The sequence below is a fragment of the Cricetulus griseus genome (assembly GCF_003668045.3).
Source record: "Cricetulus griseus strain 17A/GY chromosome 1 unlocalized genomic scaffold, alternate assembly CriGri-PICRH-1.0 chr1_1, whole genome shotgun sequence".
In the NCBI taxonomy this organism is placed as follows: Eukaryota; Metazoa; Chordata; class Mammalia; order Rodentia; family Cricetidae; genus Cricetulus; species Cricetulus griseus.
Window position 1 is genome coordinate 59,410,052 of NW_023276807.1, and position 20,688 is coordinate 59,430,739.

Genomic DNA, 20,688 nt, shown 5'->3' on the forward strand with positions numbered 1-20,688 from the left:
CCTTAGACCATCTTTGGTTTTTACAATTGCTCCATGTAGGAAGCCAAATAAATCAGCTGCAAGCAAGTAAAAGAGATCTCCCTCTCATATTTTGTAAAGCGCCAGAAAAGTAAATATTAATATTTTAGCCTTTGTGCACCACAGGTACTCTCAACTGTGACACTGTAGTATGAAAGCAACAAGAGCTCATACCCACATGAGTGAAGATGGTGGTGTTCCAACAAAACTTTACCAATGAAGATAGACAATGGGTGAGATATAGCCCACAGGTGGGAGCTGCAAGCCTTCCATGAAGTTATTTAAAAATTATGTTTGTCAATCTCTGCACTATTGACACTTTGGCCAAATACTGCTTGCTGTGCATAGCTGTCTTGAGTACATGGTTGTCACTATTCTTCTCACCACCCACACATGCTAACAGCACCTTTTCCCCTCAACCACTGCAGCTATGACAACCAAAGATATCTCGAGAGGGCCTCACTGAGGACCACTACTTAAAGAAATGTGTGTTTTGGAGACATGTGTATCTGAGTGACCTGGGCTCTTGGTTAGCTATATCAGTTCCATTTCTGCCCATCCTCCAAATGCCTCCTCCTTCTGCAGTCCTGGAACACCAGTGTTCCCCTCGGTGACTCAGAAACGTGATTCAACATTCATTTGACTTTTGTAACTTTGGCTTTATTTACAAATACAACTTGCATAGCAACCAATTGATCTGTATGTTATGTAAATTGAGGCTTCACTGTCTGTAACTAAGACATTTGACTACGAAATTTACTACTTTGTTTAATCAACTGCCTCTAAAATCTAAGGGGGGGGTCTGGGTACATTTCCTGTTGATGCATATTTTATTCAGTCTGGATTTTAAAATTCAGGGTGGCATGTAACAAAGTTTATAATGGAGTGCACGTGGAATACTTCATATTCCACAATCATCAATCCTCTAGAGCAATGGTTCTCAACCTTCTTAATGCTGTGACCCTTTAACACAGTCATCTTGTGGTGACCTCCAACCTTAAAATTATTTCACTGCTACTTCATAACTGTAATTTTACCACTGTTAGGAATTGTAATGTAAAAATATGTATTTCCTGATAGTCTTAGGTGACTTCTGTGAAAGAGTCATTCGACCCCCAAGAGGGAGTCACTATCCACCCATTGAGAAATGCTGCTCTAGACTATCGTGTTCCTTGATCTCTGAGACTCTGCCTTTAAGGAAGCAGGGGAATGTACAGCTGTCAGATTTGACAGCTATGCTGGGAGATAACAAAACATAGCCAGGGGTAAGAGTGATTCCCAGAGCTATGCTGTGATGCCTGATACTATGTTACCTCAAGGGCTGCTGGGACATCACTAGAAACTGCACTGGGATAATTTCTACACCTCTGTAGCAGGAGAATTCACAAGACAACACAAATGTCACGAAAGATCTGGCCAGATTCTGTTGGGGAAAGGTCTTCCTGTTTGCATTTTGCACTTGGAGGTGATACTAGAGTGAAGGGAAGGGACACCTGCTTCTGGGGTCTTTGCTGTAATGCACGGTGGCCAGAAAAAGCAAGCTCAGCACCACTTTAAAAATGAGGCTTAGCTTTTTGCAACCTTGCTGTTTTAGCGGTGCTTCCAGAATAGAAAACCTAAAGAGGCTGTTCCTCTTGCTCTTAAAAAATGTTCTTTCATAATAAATCTTTCACATTTGATTATAGTGCTCAGGGTTCTCAACTCCAAGTAAATAAATTAAATGTAATTTGGTGTTTGATCATAAGGTTTATAGTCTCTTCCTTTGTCTCTCAGGTGGGCATACCATGCTGAGCACAGGCCATTGGTAAATCCTTATCCTGGTAGTAAATGGGCCCTAAAACTCCGAGCCCAGACAGCCATGGGGTCAGGACTCAAGGGGAGAATCTTGCTTGAGTTCTCTCCTTCTGCATCACAGCTGGGCTTTCTCCATTGTCACCTACAGAGAAACCCTGGCATCCACAAGTCTAAGGTCAGCACAGCATTTATTTCTAAGTCAGCCCTAATTATAACCAAGGGAATGACTCAAGCTACCTGAAACTGGAAGAGGAAATAAACACAGCACAAACCTCTGGTGACTCCCCTGGACCATCCCCCAGACAGAGATGCTAGCCTAGTCCAGCAGGAAGTCAAAAATAGTCTTCACCGGCTACTACAGGCACTGTTCAGATTTTTAGGAATCTCTTAAAGTTCTTTCTTTTTTCAGAGAATTCTATTCCCTGACATACTTCAGTACAGATTTCACTCACATTCTGTGGCCTGAACTCTCTTGGTGAACAGCCCTGGAAGGGCTGTGACTGCAGACAAGTAAAGAGAGGTTCACCATCTAAGTGCTCCCTGAAGAAAATCTCCTAGTTTTGTGCCCCAAACCCAGTAACAGCCAGCAATTGGGATATTTTTAGATATGAAAATTTGCCTTATTTTACAATCTTCCACTTTACAGCTGTTAATAAAGAGAATTCATAGTTAGAGCAGGGGTTAGAACCAGCAGAGGCATTTCTGGCTAGACAAAAACAAAAAACAAAAAAACAAAAAAAACAAAAAAACAAAAACCCCCCACAAAACCCTCAAAAGAATCCTGGCCTTTAAAGGAACCTGTATTCCTCTGAAGAGAGTTGCTGTTGGATTCTTGGTATGCTGAGGGCAGAGAAACACAAACGTTTCAGGGGCATGACAGCTGTCCTTCAATGATGCATCCATGACAGGTAAGTGGATATAGAAGTTGTTTCCAACAAACTCTATAATCCAGGTGCATAGAAAATCCAGAACAAAACTATTGTGCATGTTCAAGAAATCATGCCAGATCTATGTCAGAAACCACACAAAGTATACCCAATTGCATTCATTCCTGCCTGTACAGGCCCCCCCCCACACACACATACGTGTGTGTGTGTGTGTGTGTGTGTGTGTGTGTGTGTGTGTGTGTGTGTGTGTGTGTGTCCCTCTCTGTTGGCAGGATAAATTAAATAAAATGTACTTTATTGATTTTGGAGGGGGGCAACCATAGTAACTGCATTTAGGTTGTTGCTATACCTCAATAACTTTATTAACTTAGAATATAGGCTTTCTGTAAGTGGAAAGAAAGAGAAGAGGAAGGAAAGGAGACAGAGAGGGAGAGGAAGAGGGAGGAAAGGAGGGAGGGAGAGAAAGAGATAGAGATAGAGAGAGAGAGAGAGAAAGAGAGAGAGAGAGAATCAAATTCAAAAATGCAAGTTCTATTTCTGACCTCACTTGAGCCCCTGCTTAGGTTCCCTTCAGGCAAATAGATGTTACTGGTGCTATTTGGTTCCAAAGACTACATCGGAATATAAAATGAGGGCAGAAAAGGCTTTTAATGCTAACTTAAATTCAGCATGCTCAGTGTCGTCCAGTGTGAAGAGTGGGACATTTATACAAAACCAAGAGTCAGAAAAGGAAGGAAGAAGTTGCTCTCCCGTGCTCATCTTTTCTCCTTACCTCTTACTTGAATCAGTGGTTCTCAACCTTCCTAACCCTGTGTCCCTTTAATACAGTTCCTCATGTCATGGTGACCCCCAACCATAAAGTTAATTTGTTGCTACTTCATAACTGTAATTGTGCTACTGTTATGCATCATATAGTAAGTATCTGATAGGTGATCCCAAAGGCGGCATGATTCTCAGGTTCAGAACCACTAAACATTTCTCTCTGGTCTTTCTGACTCCATCCTCATCTCACTTGATCCAACTTTCAGCTCTTCCTCAGAGATCTCTCTGAAACGTCCATCTCACCATCCTCTTCCCCACAAAGCACAAACTGGCAAGAACTTTGCTGTTAAGCTGGCAGTGGTTGGTGGCTGTGGTTGTTTTTGAGACAAAGTCTCACAATTATTCCAGGCCACGATCGATCTGCCTCCTGAGTGCTGGGGTTATGTTTCAGCACACTTGCAGAGCTTCTTAGACTTGGGCCCACACCTGGCTCACCCGCCTCCCTCCTTCCCTTGAACTTTGATTATCAACAATAGTGAGCAGTTCCTTGAACACACTGTGCCGTTGTCACTCCTATGCACTTGCCAAACCTTTTCCTCTGCCTGTAGCACACCCTGTTCCAAAACCTACCTGTCAGGGTTGTAAGTGTCTCTAGGGACACTGCAGATCACCCTTGGCCAGTCTCTCTGTTCCAGACAAGTAGTCATCGCTTCTCGATGCTCCTCTCCTATGCTGGTCAGTGCTTTCCGTTTATTTTCCTGTCTAGACTCTACAACCTTGAAAGCATAAAACACAACTTATCCAGCCTCCATACCGAGTGCCTGGTATCGTGTTACACATAAAGGAGGCTCAGAAATCTCTGAGAGAATGAATAAATGGGTTAGGGGAGAAGATGCATTCATTCCTATTCGTTGGAATCTGCTGCCAATTCTTTACACAAAGTTTGCTATTCTACCATACTTTCCACATACATCTCTCCCATCTCAACACAGATGGTTCTTGGGTTCAAGCCACCTCTGCATCATTTATATCTCTTTCTTGCTCCTGCACGTAATTGATACTTCCTCCCAGGCAGTCACCTCCTTAGCCTCATCTTGCCACCTCCTCCACAGGCTTGTAGCTGCTCACCAGATTGCTCAACACTTCCCTATCAAAGGTAGCTTTGCCATGGGAGAGGTATGAGTTCTCCAGAGGTATGGAGAACAGGGTGGGGGAGTGGTGGGTGATGGGGGTTGTCCTTCTGTACATATGTTTCTCTTATTGGTCAATGAATAAAACACTGATTGGCTGATTGGCCAGGCAGGAGGTACAGGCAGGGCTAAGAGATGAGGAGAATTCTGGGAAACAGAGGCAGACCAAGTCATGTAGAGCCCAGGAAGAGAGGGCATGCAAGGTGTTTTCTGGCAAGCCAAGACCACATGGAAATACATAGATTAATAGAAATGGGTTAATAATTAAGACAGAGCTAGCCAATAAAAAACCCTATCCACAGTCCAACAGTTTTATAACTAATATAGTGTCCATGTATTTATTTGGGGCCCAAGGGTGGTGGGACCAGCCAAAACAAAGAACCTCTTGATATGGGGGGAGAGGAGGATCCACACAGAAGGAGGCAGAGTGAACACCATATATACGTACTCAAGGATGGATGGTCCCGGTCCAGCTCAGCACTACCAAGGCAGTACAAGCTACCCCATAATTAACACAGTAACCTGAAAAGTCTTTAAACAGTATCTTTACTTTAGGGAAGTTTTATTTACTTCTTCTAAAATACTGGCTCTTCAAAAACACAACTACTGAACTAACTAAAGAAATAAATAAAAGCTAGTCATCATGGCTGAGGCCCCACCATTCTGCCAAACAAGAAAACACAACAGTAACAGTAAGGCTATAAATAAACACAATCCTCCCACTAACCAAAAAGACCAAGCAATGTCCTGACATATTTATAGAACTGAGCTGACTACCACCACTGAATCACCTTGGAACCATATGCACAATAAAATTGAGTAGAAAATTTGTAGAAAAAAAAATCTAGGCCACAAAGTGCAGGCATCTACAGACTACCCCCCATGCTGAAGAAAGTCTTCAACACGGCCAATAACGTCCTGATTCTTTTATTAGGTACCTGTAAATTATACGTAATTGGTAGCTACATCCCAATTACATATCAAAGATTTAATAGACTACATAGTTCATAAACCTAGCAGACTATTAGGTTCATAAAGGTTCTTAGAAAACATATACTCCAACCTGTATTTCTACAAACTGAGACTTAAAGAGACTGGTTAATTATCTTCAGTCATTCAATGGGTAGCTGGAATTAATTCAGATCTTCTGAATGCGTAGGCTAGTATGTTTCCCTTCAATCATAACATATACACCAAAGCACATGGAATGCCAGCAGAACACATGGTCTATGCATACATGTATAAATATAACTACTGGCGGCGAGATACATTGAAATAATTATCATACATGCAATTTAATCAAACCTGTTTCATCTAGTTTCAGTGCCTACATGTTTCCTGACAGTCTCATCTTCTCCTTGTGACATTTGCTTTGAGTGTTTCTTCTAATTATTGCCTGAGAAGTTGTAAGGTGAAAGTTTGTGTTAGTGGTGCCCTAGGAGAGCACAAGGAATGGTCTGACCAAATGACAGGATTTTCCTTTGGAAGTGGGATGGAAAGGGTGCCCTCTTGTGTTACTCCATGGAATAGGCTCTTCTGCTTTAAAATACCCCTTTTAAATAAAGCATTATGGAGGGGTTTGAAAGACAAACATCCATTTTGGCACTCACAGCTTTGCATGTTGTGTGTATGTGCTAAGAAAAAAACAAAGCCAACTATGCATATCTACTCTGCATATATTATTGCTGACTTTCGGGTATTTAGCATGCTGATTCACCCAGAGTACATAGAAACTGAATTCAAGAATAAAACAGGAGAAAAGGGGGTTGGTAAGATGAAAGGTAAAGGTCATTGCTGCCAAGTCCAATGGCCAGAGTTTGATTCCTTAAAACCCATATGTATAATGAGAGAACAAGTTCTTACAAGTTGTTTTCTGACCTCTCCCCACACCAAAGTAAATGTAACTTAAAGGAGATGTGGTGAGGGGGATAGAAGGACACAGGTTAGATATGATTTGAGAAATTGGGGAAATGGGGTGTGTGTGTGTGTGTGTGTGTGTGTGTGTGTGTGTGTGTGTGTGTGTGTGTGAACTTCTCACTCGGGAGGGAGGGCAATGCAAAGGGAGAGAGAGGAAAGAGGTATAAATAACACTAGGGATATTTGAAAAAGTCACAGGGAAACATTGTTTTATGTTTACACACACACACACACACACACACACACACACACACACACACACACACACACCAGTGTGATAATTCTCTAGAGCCATAGTCTAACAAAATTCCCAGGGCCAGGAGGCATGGGAAAACTTTCTTTAAACTGTTGGTCAGTGTCCTATTTTGCTTTCTGTTGTGGTGGTAAAACATTTGACCAACAGCAACTTGGCAAGAAAAGAGTTTACCATCTTACAACTCCCATCACTGAGTCCATCACTGAGGGAAGTCAGAGCAGGAACTCAAGCAGAAATCCGGAGGCAGGAACCTGAGCAGACACCATGGAGGAATGATCCTTACTGGATTGCTCCCCATGGCTTGCTCAGTCTGCTTTCTTATAGAACCCAGGACCACCCCCTTGCAAGGGCACCTCCCACATCAATCATCAATCATCAGTCTAGAAAACATCCCACAGAAGTTCTCACAGTCCAATATGATGAAGGGAATTCCTCAGCTAAGTGCCCCCTTCACAGATGACTATAGCTTGTGTCAAGTCGGGGTGGTGGTGTCAGGGGCAGAATTCCAGCACAGTCAGAGGAGTCTGGGAGAAGCCCAGACAATATAGGCCATTGCCACTGCCTTGGGCTGCCTCCAAAAACTTGAAGGTAAGATCTTCTTGCTGAAGACACCACAAAATTTGGACACAGGACTTGGTAGAATCAAATTGGAACTTATCTGAAAGCCTTCGCCCTAGGGACTAGCTTTTATAGGATCTTAAATTGCTGTGCAAGCTGCCAAAGGAGAACAGCAATTAATAGCTGCATCCAGCTGTAAAGACTGTGAACTGTAACAATGACAGGCACAGCAAGATATCCTCAGGGTGCAATAGTGGCACTCACATCTTGGGGATAACCAACAGCTGTTTAATCAGACTGAAGGCCAGCCCATAGAGGGAATTCATGCATAATGCCTGTGGATCAGAGCTCTTGAACTCTAGAGGCTCCCAAGGTGGTAGATTGCTTGTTTAGTTACTGTCCCTAACTAACATTTTCCTAAACCAATATAATTTCTCACCGTATTCTATATATGCATCCTTATCTTCACAGATAAGTGTGGCTCTGTAGGAATCCATAGCTGGTCAAAATGCAGAGAACAACTTTCCATGGAGTGCCCAGCCCTATTTGATATGGCTACAATACAGCTCCCACACCAAAGCGTCAGGGAACATCCGAGAAGAGGGGATGGAAATATTGTAAGAGACAGAGGACTGGGATGTCCCCTGTGAGATAGTGGCTTCTAAGTGTGACAGAGAAGCTGCAGTCATGAAATCTCAACAATATAGCTGCTTAAACAAGACCTGGAAAATGATAAACCAACTGTCATGCCAACATGGATGGGGAAAAAAAATCTCACAAGGCCCTGCTCCCCAATATTCATTTAGTTAGTGTCCCTAGTCATCTGACCACAGAAACCAGGCAACAGATTCAATAAATGGTTTATATTCTAGGTGTGTGTGTATTAACAACTCAGAGTTATGGCTGTCTACACAGATGCATGCATGCATACATACATGAATTTGCTACAGAAAATATTGAAACTTTATAAATATAAAGGTAAGTTTTACTTTAACGTGTGTGTGTGTGTGTGTGTGTGTGTGTGTGTGTGTGTGTGTGATATGTAATTGCACTCTTGGTAATTATTAGAATAAATTAAGTATGGTATTGAGTAGAATCATGTGATAGTAAGACACAACACAGATTGCCATAAACTTAAATACAATTCCAAGGATTCACCCATGTGCTCAAGAGTTTCTCTTATTATTGGATGTCCAATCACTCTTCTTAGATAAGTCATGCTACATAATCCCATGCACTTTCCCAGTTACCAAGAGGACTCACTCTTCCAGTCCCATAATCCTCTGTTGACTCCAGAAGTCACCACTCTTATTCACCATGTCACGTGCTTTATTGAAAACTTGAGATTTTCTCCTCAATGTGTGTGTGTATGTGGGGGAGGGGTGTTGTATAGAATGTGGTGTGTGTAGTACATACACATTAATCTGCAGGCCGGCATTCAGATGTCCCAAACAGGGCTTTTGATGCCTTTTTTTTTATTATCTCCACCTTTTTTTCTGTTTTGAGACAATATCTCTTAGAGATCAGGAGGCTCACACTCTTGCCTCTGCTATCTGGCTAAGGAGCTTTCATGATCTACCTGTCTGCTCCCCCAATTCATGTTTAGAGGCACATGCAGCTGCGCCCAACCTTTTATGTGAATGCTGGGGATTTGACTTGAACTCAGGTCCTCTTCTTTTCAGAAGACTGAGCCATCTCCCCAGCCCTTAACCTGACTTTTGTTTCTTAATAAGAGAAGGATGGTTGAAGAGTCTTACTCTTAGGCTACTAGTTTAGTAATAAATATTTTAACACATCGCAGGGTTATTTTTCTATACAAAGCATGCTCACAAAATTCATTTGCAGGTAATTAACTTATAGGAATGAAGAACTGTCAATATGTCTACACACTTAATTTGACAACAGCTCAAAATGAGGAGCTGAACCCTTCCCCTTGCCCTGCTGCCTTCCTATATTTACTGAAGCTTCCAGCCCAATCAGACACTCTTGAGAATCTGAGGATGACATCTCATTAGCATATTGAAACTACAGAAGACACTGGCACACTGGCGCTTCAGTGCTCAGGGAGCCTCTGTGAGGAGTGAGTTAGTCTCATTGTCATTGGCCTTGGGCTATTTATTGATGTAAAGACTGGTTTGCATTTGTGCCAATGCAGGAATAAGAGAGCAGCTTCCTACAGCCAACATGAGCATATTTGAGCTAGGAAAAAGACATTTAGGAGACTCGAAGGTGCAACCTTGTCAATATAATATGTGCCTTAAACACTGAGACATCTGAACCCAGATTTAATGAATGCTCGCTGCTTCCATTTTCCTTTGGGGAGGGGCATTTATATACTTTGGTTGTCGTTCTATAATAATGGGCTCACAGTTTGTGAGATTAACTCAGTTGTTACTCTCTGAGCTGCCTTTTACTTATCTCAGTAGTTGTCACTTTCACCCTTGTTAGTCACTTTTCATTGTTATTAATTATTTAATCAGCCAGTGCTGAGGATAAACCCCTCAAGCATGTTAGGCATGTGTTCTAGCACTTTGCAATACACCAGACCACATGTGGCCCGGTTTCAAATCATGGGACTGTCAATGGAACATAAAAATAGCCCCAAACTTCACTTGTTTTTCTTCAGAAGCTCGAAAAGGACTAAAACACATCATCCATTGAAACCTCATGTGTATTTCCTTCACCATTGCTCCTCTGTCCTACTCTGCAGCTGCAGGGATGGCCCTCCCTTAATATTCCTGAGTGAAGGCATATCTTGCTCCTGTCATTATAAATTTGTTCTTCTTTCACTAGCAGTTCTGGGCTATTTAATTCAGTTTCTATGCTCCATGTAGCTCCTCCCCCTTTTCCCTCTAGCATCTTAAATTCTCTTTCTACTATTTTTCCAGTTTTTGCATTGTAAATACTGAAGTATGACTGGGCTTAGCTCAGTCAAACAGTACTGGCCTAGTATATGTAAGGTCCTGGGTTTGATCCTAAGTACTGCAAAAGCAAGCAAGGAAATAAGCAGATGCCTGTGGTAGAGTCCTAGGAAGCAGGGAAGAGTGTCTCAATATGGGAGCAAAGAGACAAAAACATCAGACTCTCCTTGGATGAAATTGGATGTGGGAGGAACCTGGAGAGACGGTAGTCATTGTCACATCTAAGTATATGCTAACATATACTAACATGCAAAACAATTTACAAGTGGCAGCATACAAGATAGTAGTGGATATAATAAAAGCCAACATAGAGGCTACCTTAAAAGAAAGCACTTTAAAGGAGTCAGAAGTCCCCTCTGCAGACTTATCTCTCTGCCCTTGACTGAAAAGCATCATGGCTCTCACCATTCTACAACACCATTTCTCAGACCAAAGAAAGGAAGCCATTCCTTATTGTTCAGCCTCAGGGTTGGAAAGCCCAGAGAGATTATTCCGCACAAACATAGGCCCTATTCCTTGTTTTTAATGCAACATATAGAATGAAGCGTCCTCCCCAAAGATTAGCTGTTGAAAACGGCCCCTAATTTAGATTCTGGAGTCTAGTCCACTGGTTAGATTTGCAAGTTTCTATGCAGAAACTCAGGTCGTGGCTGGGGATTAGCTGTAGCTGGGACCTTCTGTCTTCATCCTCTCAGCCCAAGTATGCAGGGGATGGTTAGAGATGCTGTATGAATAACATAATCACAGAAGTGAATGACCCCTCCAGAGATGCTGGCTAGAGTCAGCCTTCCCCACAGCAGACCTTGTCCCCACAAGGCTCTCTCAAGTGAGGAATGAAGGGAAGCCCTCCTCTGCTTCCAGCCACTTCTCTCTACAAATACTCCAGGGTTCTCACAGTGCCTACTCACAGTATTTTCGTTCATGAATAGAAAAGGAAAATTAAAAATCCAAGAAGCAGGCTTTTTACACACTTTGTCTTTTTAATAAATGAAGTGGCAGAACCCACAGAAACCTCCAGAACATTCCCCCTTGCCCCAGAGAAGCTTAGCCTGTCTGTCTTAGTATCTTTAATTTCATGCCATTTTCCTTAACCAAGTATTCAGTTTTTCCTTTGAAGTAAGACTAATAAATCACCAAAGAGGGTAACTTGAACTGGCAAACTTTCCCCAAAACCAGAGAACCAACCAACCAACTAACTAATCAGCCAGCCAACTAACCAACCAACCAAATAACCAAGCAAGCAAGCAAGCAAACAACCAACCAAACAACCAAGCAAACAAAAATAATAGAGCTAAAGAGACTTTACATCTCCCCCTTCTTCTCTCCTCCCTCTCCTCTTATCCTCCTTTTTTTCCTCATTTGTGCAGTGAGCATCTCCCCTAGTTCTTTGGTCATGTAGGCACCCGTTCTGATGTCACTGCTCTTGTTATTGGGTGACATGCACCTTGTTTGCTCTCATGTTCTTGCTGCCTCACTCTCCCAGGAACACATGTGTGTTTTGGTTTGTCACCTACTTGAAAACACTTTGATTCAGTCGATAAAGATAGCAACATCTCCAGACTGAAGCGAACAGCTCTGCGGTGGTACACCCATTGTTCCAGCATGACTTCTTTTTTCTCAACTTTTCAAAATGCCCTTATTACAGCACACAGAGGTTGATTTTTGTTGTGCAAAATTATATGAGGCATGCTCATCAACTTTGAAAAGTTCTGATATATCATAAATAAGAAGGCTAAATAAGACATCCAGTTATCTGCCAGCCTATTAACTTTATATTACGTGTCAAGTTATTTTTGCGTGCAATTTGGAAACATGCTTGTAACGCATCGTTTGGTGCAGTCTTTAAAAATGTACAACAGTTTATTCATGGCACCTTTGGAGGCTGGGACTCTAAGCTTAAGCCACCAGGGGGTTTGGTGATGACCACAGCCTCCCCCTCACAGAGTCCCTTTCCTGGCATCCTCTCGAGGTGAGCCGCAAACAAACCCTTGGATGGCTAACTCCCAAAGGCTTTTTCCATTCTTTGCATTGGTGAGAATCGGAAGACACAATTATAATTGTATAATTATGCTCTTCAATGTTCCCTGAAGGTCCCAGGTGTCCAAGGGCTGGTGTCTAGTGGAGTATTAGTAGGAAGTACTGGAAATCCTCAGGGGTAAGGCCTGATGAGAGACCTTTGATCATCCTAAACACCCCACAGAGGTAAATATTAGACCTCATCCCCTCTCCTTCCCGCCACCCTTCTCTAGGTTAAAACCCAGCTCCATTCCTTCTCTACCATGAGGAGAGTAAGTGTTTCTACTACTCAGTTGTGATTTGCTGCCTTACCAGAGGCCCAAAAGCAACAGAACCAAACACCCATGGGCTCAGGCCTCCACACCTGGGAACTTTTCCTCTTTTTAAATTGGTTGCTCCCATTATTTTGTTACAGCAATGGAAAGATGGCTGATGCAGGAGAGAATATGCAAGTAGAGCCTTTCTCCATAGCCTTATGAGCATCATAAGGACAGGATGGTGGGGGTGGGGGTCAGAAGACACATAAGGAACAAAGGTAAGGCAAGTGTTTGAGAGAAGTGGAACTCTGGAAAGGATCAACCAAAGGGATGCTGCTTTCTTGGCTTGTATGTACTTGATTCATGAGAACTGCATTTTAATAGGCTGAGCTCTGATTGGCTTTTGCCACCATGTGTTATGTGTGTGCTGTGGAGGGTATTCCTTCAAGGTGGAGGATCCAGCACTGCCTCTGGATTCCAACAACAGTACTATATGTAATAGAAATAACCAGGACATTTTCCCCCAGCCACAGCTAGGGAGACTGGTTGAACTTTGTCCAGTTTGTGAATGGTCAATAGATGGACTTGGTAGTTACTCATCACTGGTAAGGCTTTGACTGAGGTAGAGGCCACAGACACTGCATGGACAGGCCTGGTGGGAGGCAGGTAGATATGCACTTACATAATTCCATAGAACACTGGCAGATACAGAAAGAAAGAGCAACATAGGTTAAAAAATACCCATAGTGCTTTTAGTTTAAAAGGCCTTAACACTCAGGAGCACACACTTGAGGCAGGAGGATTAGGAGTTTGGGATTATCTTGGTTTATATAGAGGAAGCCTGTCTCAAAAGTCAGAACAAAATAAAATACAAGAAGCCCCCTCCACCTTCACACATATCCAATAATGAAGCAATCATTTGGATATGGAGTTCCTCTAGGGTCTGGTGAGGTTCCTCTACTTAGCCTTAACAGCACAGTGTAGCAGTGTGATCAGCTACCTGGTAGGAACAGGCAAAGACCTATCTGCCTGTGAGCTGTAGCCTGAGGGCATAGGATTTTTCCCACAGCAGAAGAGGAGGAGGAGGAGGAGGAGGAGGAGGAGGAGGAGGAGGAGGAGAGAAGAAGAAGAAGAAGAAGAAGAAGAAGAAGAAGAAGAAGAAGAAGAAGAAGAAGAAGAAGAAGAAGAAGAGTTTAATTAGGAAACAAGAGATCTGAAGTGGAGAGAAAAGATTCTAGGAGGAAGTTTTGGTGCACACATGGTATGCTAACTTTGCTAGCCTCACACCATGGCATGACTTTTGCCCCTTTTGAAGCACACTGGGGCATGGCTGCATGGAACTAGTATCCATAGCTCATTCTCACTGACAGGGCTGAGTCTTTTGTACGTGCTTGTCCAAGACAAATCAGGTTTTCTTCACTTGCCCTATTATAACCTACTGGAGCCTCTGAGACAGATGAATTACCCATCTCTACCCTGTGGCAGGCAGGTCTGGTGAAGTCACAAGATACAGTACAGCCACTAATGCCACTCTGCCCCACCCCCCAGCTTTAGCTCTTCTCTTTGTTTCCAGTGGCTGTCCGTTCATTGATGATCACGAGGATGACAATATGTTGGCAGGACAGTACAATGCTATACAATTTGGACACAGCTACTCCAGAGTCCTGCAGGTGGGGAGTGTTGTTATGTAAAGTGTTTTTGCCATTCTTGGAACATGGTAGAAACGTTTGTAAATGTTTTTTTTTTCCCTTTAAAATTAATGTAAAGTGATTTCAGTCATAGAAGATTCATATAGCCTGATCTGTAGTTTCAATTACAAAAATAAAGTCCAGGTTCCAGTGTTTCTTTGCTGTCTGTTTTGTTTCATTGTGCTTCTTTTTGTTTTTCCCAGTTCTTTAACCTGCTGTTGCAGTTATCAACACAGCCCTGGAATGGAAAAGTGCCTTGGAAAGCAAGAACCACCAGGGGGCGCACACCACCCAAACACAAGCACCAGGGGGGTGCACACTACCCAACTGCAGCAGAGTAGACCCAGGCTTTTTGTGGTTGTGGGTTTTTGTTTTTTGTTTTTTGTTTTGTTTTTTGCATTTTGTTAAAGCTTTATTTGTCATTCCAAAGCTTGGCGAGTATCACAAGCCCTTGAGTAGAGAATTGTCTTCTTCAACATGCAGAATTTCTCCAACCACTCCCTATTTAATATTTCCCTTGATAAAATGCTTACTATCTGGCATAAAACTGTGTTTGCCTTGCTCAACATAACCGAAAAATTCAAACTGAACACACTTGGTCTTTGTTTTCAAATTCAGACTCCCCATTTTCTCAAATTGTTATCGAAAGGTTTGGTCAGTCAAGTGATAAATGTCAAATATAATGAAACACTTTTTCAAGCTCTCTAACTGTTCACTATTAAAGGGGTGATATATGTGAAAAGCAAATTGAACTCATTAGCAACCTGTAATTCAGCTATTATCACTTGAAATGAGATGACATAGATAGCACTTCTGTTTTGAAAGTTATTTGGGAATTGACCTGCATGATCAATGTCATATATTCCTTTTAGAATTTTATCTATTATTGGCTGGTCAATAAACTATTAACAGGAACCAGTGCCAGACAGTCGGCTACAAACACTGGCAAGTCCAAACCCCAAAGCTTCATTGAAGATAATATGCTTTTCCAATGCTCCACATTTCTCCTTTCCCTCAGCTATTGATTGTGTAGCACAGAGGCAATTTAGTTGGCTTTTAAGTAGGCCTAATATATATGAATCCAAAGTTGTAACTCAGGTAAATCAAGGACTCAAGCAGGAGAGTACAGTGACCATGTACTGTGCACTTTGGGACTGGGAATGTGGTTCAATGTTAAAGTGTGTGCATGCGTGAGGAAGGATTGGGTTAATTCCCCGGCAATGCACACCTCAAAGAAAGAAAGAGAGCAATGCAAGTCATTCCTGGTGATGTAAGACACCACCTAACTTATTCCAGAACAGAGTCTGCCGCCATTTGCCCGGCTCCCTGAGGAAGCCATGCAAGGCGGAATCTGCCTGAAACACTGGCTACCTTGCCTAAATCACCCTTTAAAGATTAAGAGGGTGGAAGATTGAAATGGGCATAGAAGACAGAGGCAAGGTAAAAGCAGGATTCTCACAGGCTAAGTAGACACCATCACTTTGGTGACAGGAGAGCTGGACTGGTGTAAGTCAAGAGAGTCAGAAGTTGTTCACTTCTGTAAACGACCTGCCCCAGGTAGTCAAGGGAACCTGAAAGTCAGTTTCTAGACAGGAGCTTGCTTAGGAAGGCCATTGCAATCTCTTTAGAAGAAACGCTAGCACACATTTATTTATTTTCTCAAACCCTCTATTGGGAAGCACCGGCTAGTGCCAGCATCAGAACAAGCACCCTCATCATGCTCTGAACACATTTCCCAGAGGCCTTTGAGCAAAGGTGTGTTGGAGCTAGTCTTATTCATTCTATTTATTATCATGGAATGGGTCTTACAAAACCTTTTATATTCTAAGTTTCCTGTGTTTGTTATGTTTGCAATTCAATGGGCAGGGACCAGTGGAACCAGAATGAATAGGATGCCACTGGTATGAGTGAGGTCATGGTTATAATGATGTAGAAAGGGAAGGTACGTTGGCTGGTGATTCTGAACATTTTGGTGGGCTGTATTTTCCCCCTAAATACTAATCGTTACAGGATGCCTACTTTCTTTTTTATTGCAAATTCAATTTGTCAAGTTCCAGTGTAAAAATCCAATCTCAGTGATTCATGCCCCCAATGAAACATGGGCTGAAGTTAACAATACTTACTGAGATTCATTTAATGCCATTCGGGGCTATACTACAATCTTTTATTACCCTCATAGTGGCTCTGTGTTTTTTTTTTTTTTTTTAATTAACATGGCCTTGAGAAAGACCTAAGGTTCATTCTCATTTTCATCAGCCTTAGGAAGGGAATTGAACAGGCTATGCACAAAATCTCCCCCTGCTTCCCCATATATGGGTCTCCTTTTGGGGATCTTTAAGATGATGTCTTTAGTGACTCCTATAAGCTCATGCATGTAAGCAGAGCCTTACGCCACACCCCTGCACATCAAATTCCAGTCTTTTCACTAAGCTGCATGGCTTATTGCTGAGAAGGTGAACACTTAATCCCAGACTGGTAAAAACACCTCTGGACAACATTGACCCTGTCCCGTGGTCAGTGTGTGAAGACTGGAGTGCCAGGTGGTATGGACTGTGAACACCTTGCTGTTTTCCTGTCTTCCTGCAAAAAGCTGAAGGAGTGGCTCTCTTTCCACTGTAGAAGTTCCTTTAGAGTAGAAAGGGATCTGGCCTTGATACTGTCCCCAGTTCGGTGTTTCCAGAGGGCCTTTTCTTTTGAGAGATACTGGGATTCACACATGAAACTCTTGCTGTGTTGGACTTGGATTGGTTTCCCTGGTCCCTCCTGGGGTACTTCCATAAGCAAGGGGGGATGTCATGAGCATCTTCTGATTACTAATTGGAGCCACCATAATGAAGAACCAGAGTGTGCAGCTGTTGACTACAGAGGGCAGCAACACCTGCTTTTAGCATTTGCTTGAAAGTGGCTATAACATCTCCAGATTAAGAGGGCCGGTCGGGGATTTAAATTGCAGGCCACTTCTAATGTAGTATAATTAGATGTTAATGTGTCCACACCTTGCCAATTGGGTGGAGAGAATTATACTTGGACACATTTATGTGCTTCTCATCCAAATGATCGTGCTAATCTGTTTTGCTCACTTTGCATGCTTATATAGCACAGGGCAAGAGATCTGGGCCCCCAGCAGGTCAGTGACTATTACCTCACTATTCTGTACACATTTGTAGACCATAAACATGGTTCATTAGCTTTTCAAAGACAAGAAAGTTTTCTTGGAGCAGCCATTGCTAAAGCAATAAAAATGATGTCATCATTCTTGAAGAACATGAAGCATTTCCAGTCAAATGAAATCCTTCATGCACATGGGCACACCTGACAGATGCTGGGAGGGAGCTGAAAGGGGTTCTTAACCACTTGAAGCCTCTTGTCAACACTTCCTTTAACTGTGATAAATTCTGTCCTCTCACCTGAGAAGGTGACATTTCCTGGCAAATAAGCCTGGGAAGTCTCCTGGAACAGTAGCGCTCTATGAGACATTTCCCTTTATGACAAGAAAGTCGTGGACCAGAAGCTGAAAGCAAGCCATTTGGAGCTCTGTCATTTATCAGGGGTTCCAGGCTTCTGTTTCAGAAATCAACAGAGAACTCTTGGGGTCAGTTCAGAGGAACCCCTCAGGGAGGAGGTGAATAGTGTGCTGTTTTGGCCACTGGAGTTCCTCTGAAATTAGAAGGTCCTTGAATAAACACAGGTGATGACAACTGCTAATTAAGCATCTATGAACAGTCTTCTCCATAGTGACTTCGTCACTTTCAGTGGCAGTCACTTTCACTCACACAGGCACCCCCAAAATCAAAACAAATGTAAGTGGGACCCAGACAAGCTTGTTTGCAATACTATCCCATGCCTTCCATAGTCCTCCATTCTTGCCATCTCAATTGCTTTTTCCTTTGAGAATCTTCTTGACTTTTCTTTCTTTCTCTTTTTTTTTCCAATAAGATACTGCAAAGATATCCATAGTAAAAGGTAAGGGCCCCAATCTACAATTTTACTCAGACAATTAAATGAAACTCTCAATAGAGGCACCTTGTAAAATTGGGGAAAAGAGACACTTTTCAAAATTCTGTATCATCGCAGGTACATATCTAGATTTAAGTCACTTCAAATATTTGTTTTCACAAACCAGAGCTCCCGTGGTGCTGATGGTAGAGGCTGACTCTGGACATATAGGAGACGGTGGAAATGTGGGAAGAGTCCAGAGGAGGGGTAGGGTGGGGGAGAGACACTGTTCTTTCTATATCTATTGGATGTTCAGGGACAAGTGAAAATAAATATTTTTTTTCTCCTTGGTCCAAAATCCCATCTATAAGCATGGAAGCTGAATGGAATTTCTAGGTGGGCAGTTGAAGTCCAGAACATGTAAATAAAAACGCATGTCACCATCACCACTAACATCCTTAATAAAACACACACATGGCTGACGAAGAGGAGGGAATATGCCTTTCCTCAGCCCGGGGGTCTCAAAGGAGTGGAGATGGATGAGCACTGCACTGGAGAACCAATTTACACTGTGCATTGAGCTTTTTGCAGCATGTCTTCATTAATAATGGGTTTAAAGCACACAGCAGCTTGTGCTAACAGAGCATAAGCATCACTCAGTGATGACGAAGGTGAGTCTCGTACCACACCCCTGTACGCCCATCTCCTCCCCCCCAACAGATTCTGGTGTTTGCATACTGAGTAACACAGCCAGGTTTGAAAGGTGAGAAGCATTCTTCCTGCTACACCTTCAGACTGGCTCCCAGAAATGCAGCGCAGGTGTGTGTGGACGTGTCCTCTCTTTCACCTTGCCAATTTTCTGCTGTGCTGACTAGGAGCAGTGAGCTGTCACATCTACCCAAAGATAGCAAATCTGGCCCAGGCAGTTTGGAATTTCTTTTGAATAAATAGCTCACACTAACGGGAACATCCTAACACAAAAAAAGGTCTCTCTGGGGAAAGATATTTCCCAGATCTGATTGGAAGTGGAACAGGATGTCTTGGAGTCTGGTGTGGAGAGAGGTGACATAAGTGACATACCTGCAGCATCCCTGGGTCCAAGTCTCCATCCACCTCTACCCTCCTGGCAGTCCCTGCGCTATGCACTCTAGGCCTTTGAAGACTTATAAGAGCTTAGAAGGTCACAATAATAATGGTTTGAACCAGCTGTTTTATAGGAAACACATTTTGTGGGCCCTGCAGAGAGTTGCTGTGTTAATGCTGAAGTGTGTTTACATATGTGTGTACACGTTGCTGGAAACTGAACCAAGGCTTTGCACATACTAGGCTATGTTTTCGAGTTTTCGTGATTTTGATATGCCCTTCTGGTCAAACACTTCCTATCAACTATTAATAAATAAAGTCTGGTATTCAACTTTACTTCTTCATGCAGAGAATTTGAAAGGAAAGAGTTAGAGGTAATTGAAAAAACCCTTAAGGGGACCTCAACAACAAATGCTGGTGGTGTTTGGCTAGATTTCACTTTTATACATAACTTAAGTCCCCAGCCTAGAGACTGGAGTTGCTGGAATGGTGCTGCCTGAACACAGTGACAGTGGGTCTTCCCATCCCATTAACCCTATCCGTGGGATTCCTCTCATACATACCAGAGGCTAACCTAGACCATCTTTCCTAGTCAGAGGCTTATCTCATATGTGATTCTAGATCCTGTTAACTTGACAACCATTAACTATCGAAAATGTTCTGTCCCTTATTTATACCTCCAGCCCCTTAATTGATCATTGTAACCAAGATTTGGAAAAAGACATGGTGCACAAAGTTCTATCTCCAGGTGTGTGTGTGTGTGTGTGTGTGTGTGTGTGTGTGTGTGTGTGTGTGTGTGTGTGTAAAGCACCTATAAAATAAAAAGCCTGACAAGACACTTAAGGCCATGCAGTTACTTCAGAAATATTATCAGTGCCTTGATATTTTTAGCTATTAAAAATTGCATTCATTCACTTGGCAGAGTGGTGGGGCTGGGTGACACAGGGTATTGTGGTTGTCAGAGGACAACTTCCCAGACCTGGTTCTCTCCTTTCACCCTGTGGGGCCCAAGGATACCATTAAAGGTTGTCAGGCTTGGCAGATGGAGCCTTTACCATCTGAGCCATCTCGAACCAACTCACCAGGCCCCTTTGATTATTTTTTTAAGATGTCCTCAATCCAAATCTCATGTTCTTGTCCAGAAAGTAATGGGAAATATCAGGCTTAGCATGAGTCATTCAATTTGTCTTCCTATCTGCTCATGAGACGCTTTGCTTGGAGTGTGCCCCCCCACCATTATTAATTAGCATCAGGAAGCCAGTACCATCTGAAGATTGCCCTATTTATGTCTTCAAATCAGACACATCATCTTGGTTTTGTCAAATGGATTACAATTTCAGGGAAAAGACAACAAGCCCCTCCAATTAGCTTTGCCATTTGTCTGACACTTTCATAATCCTTGATG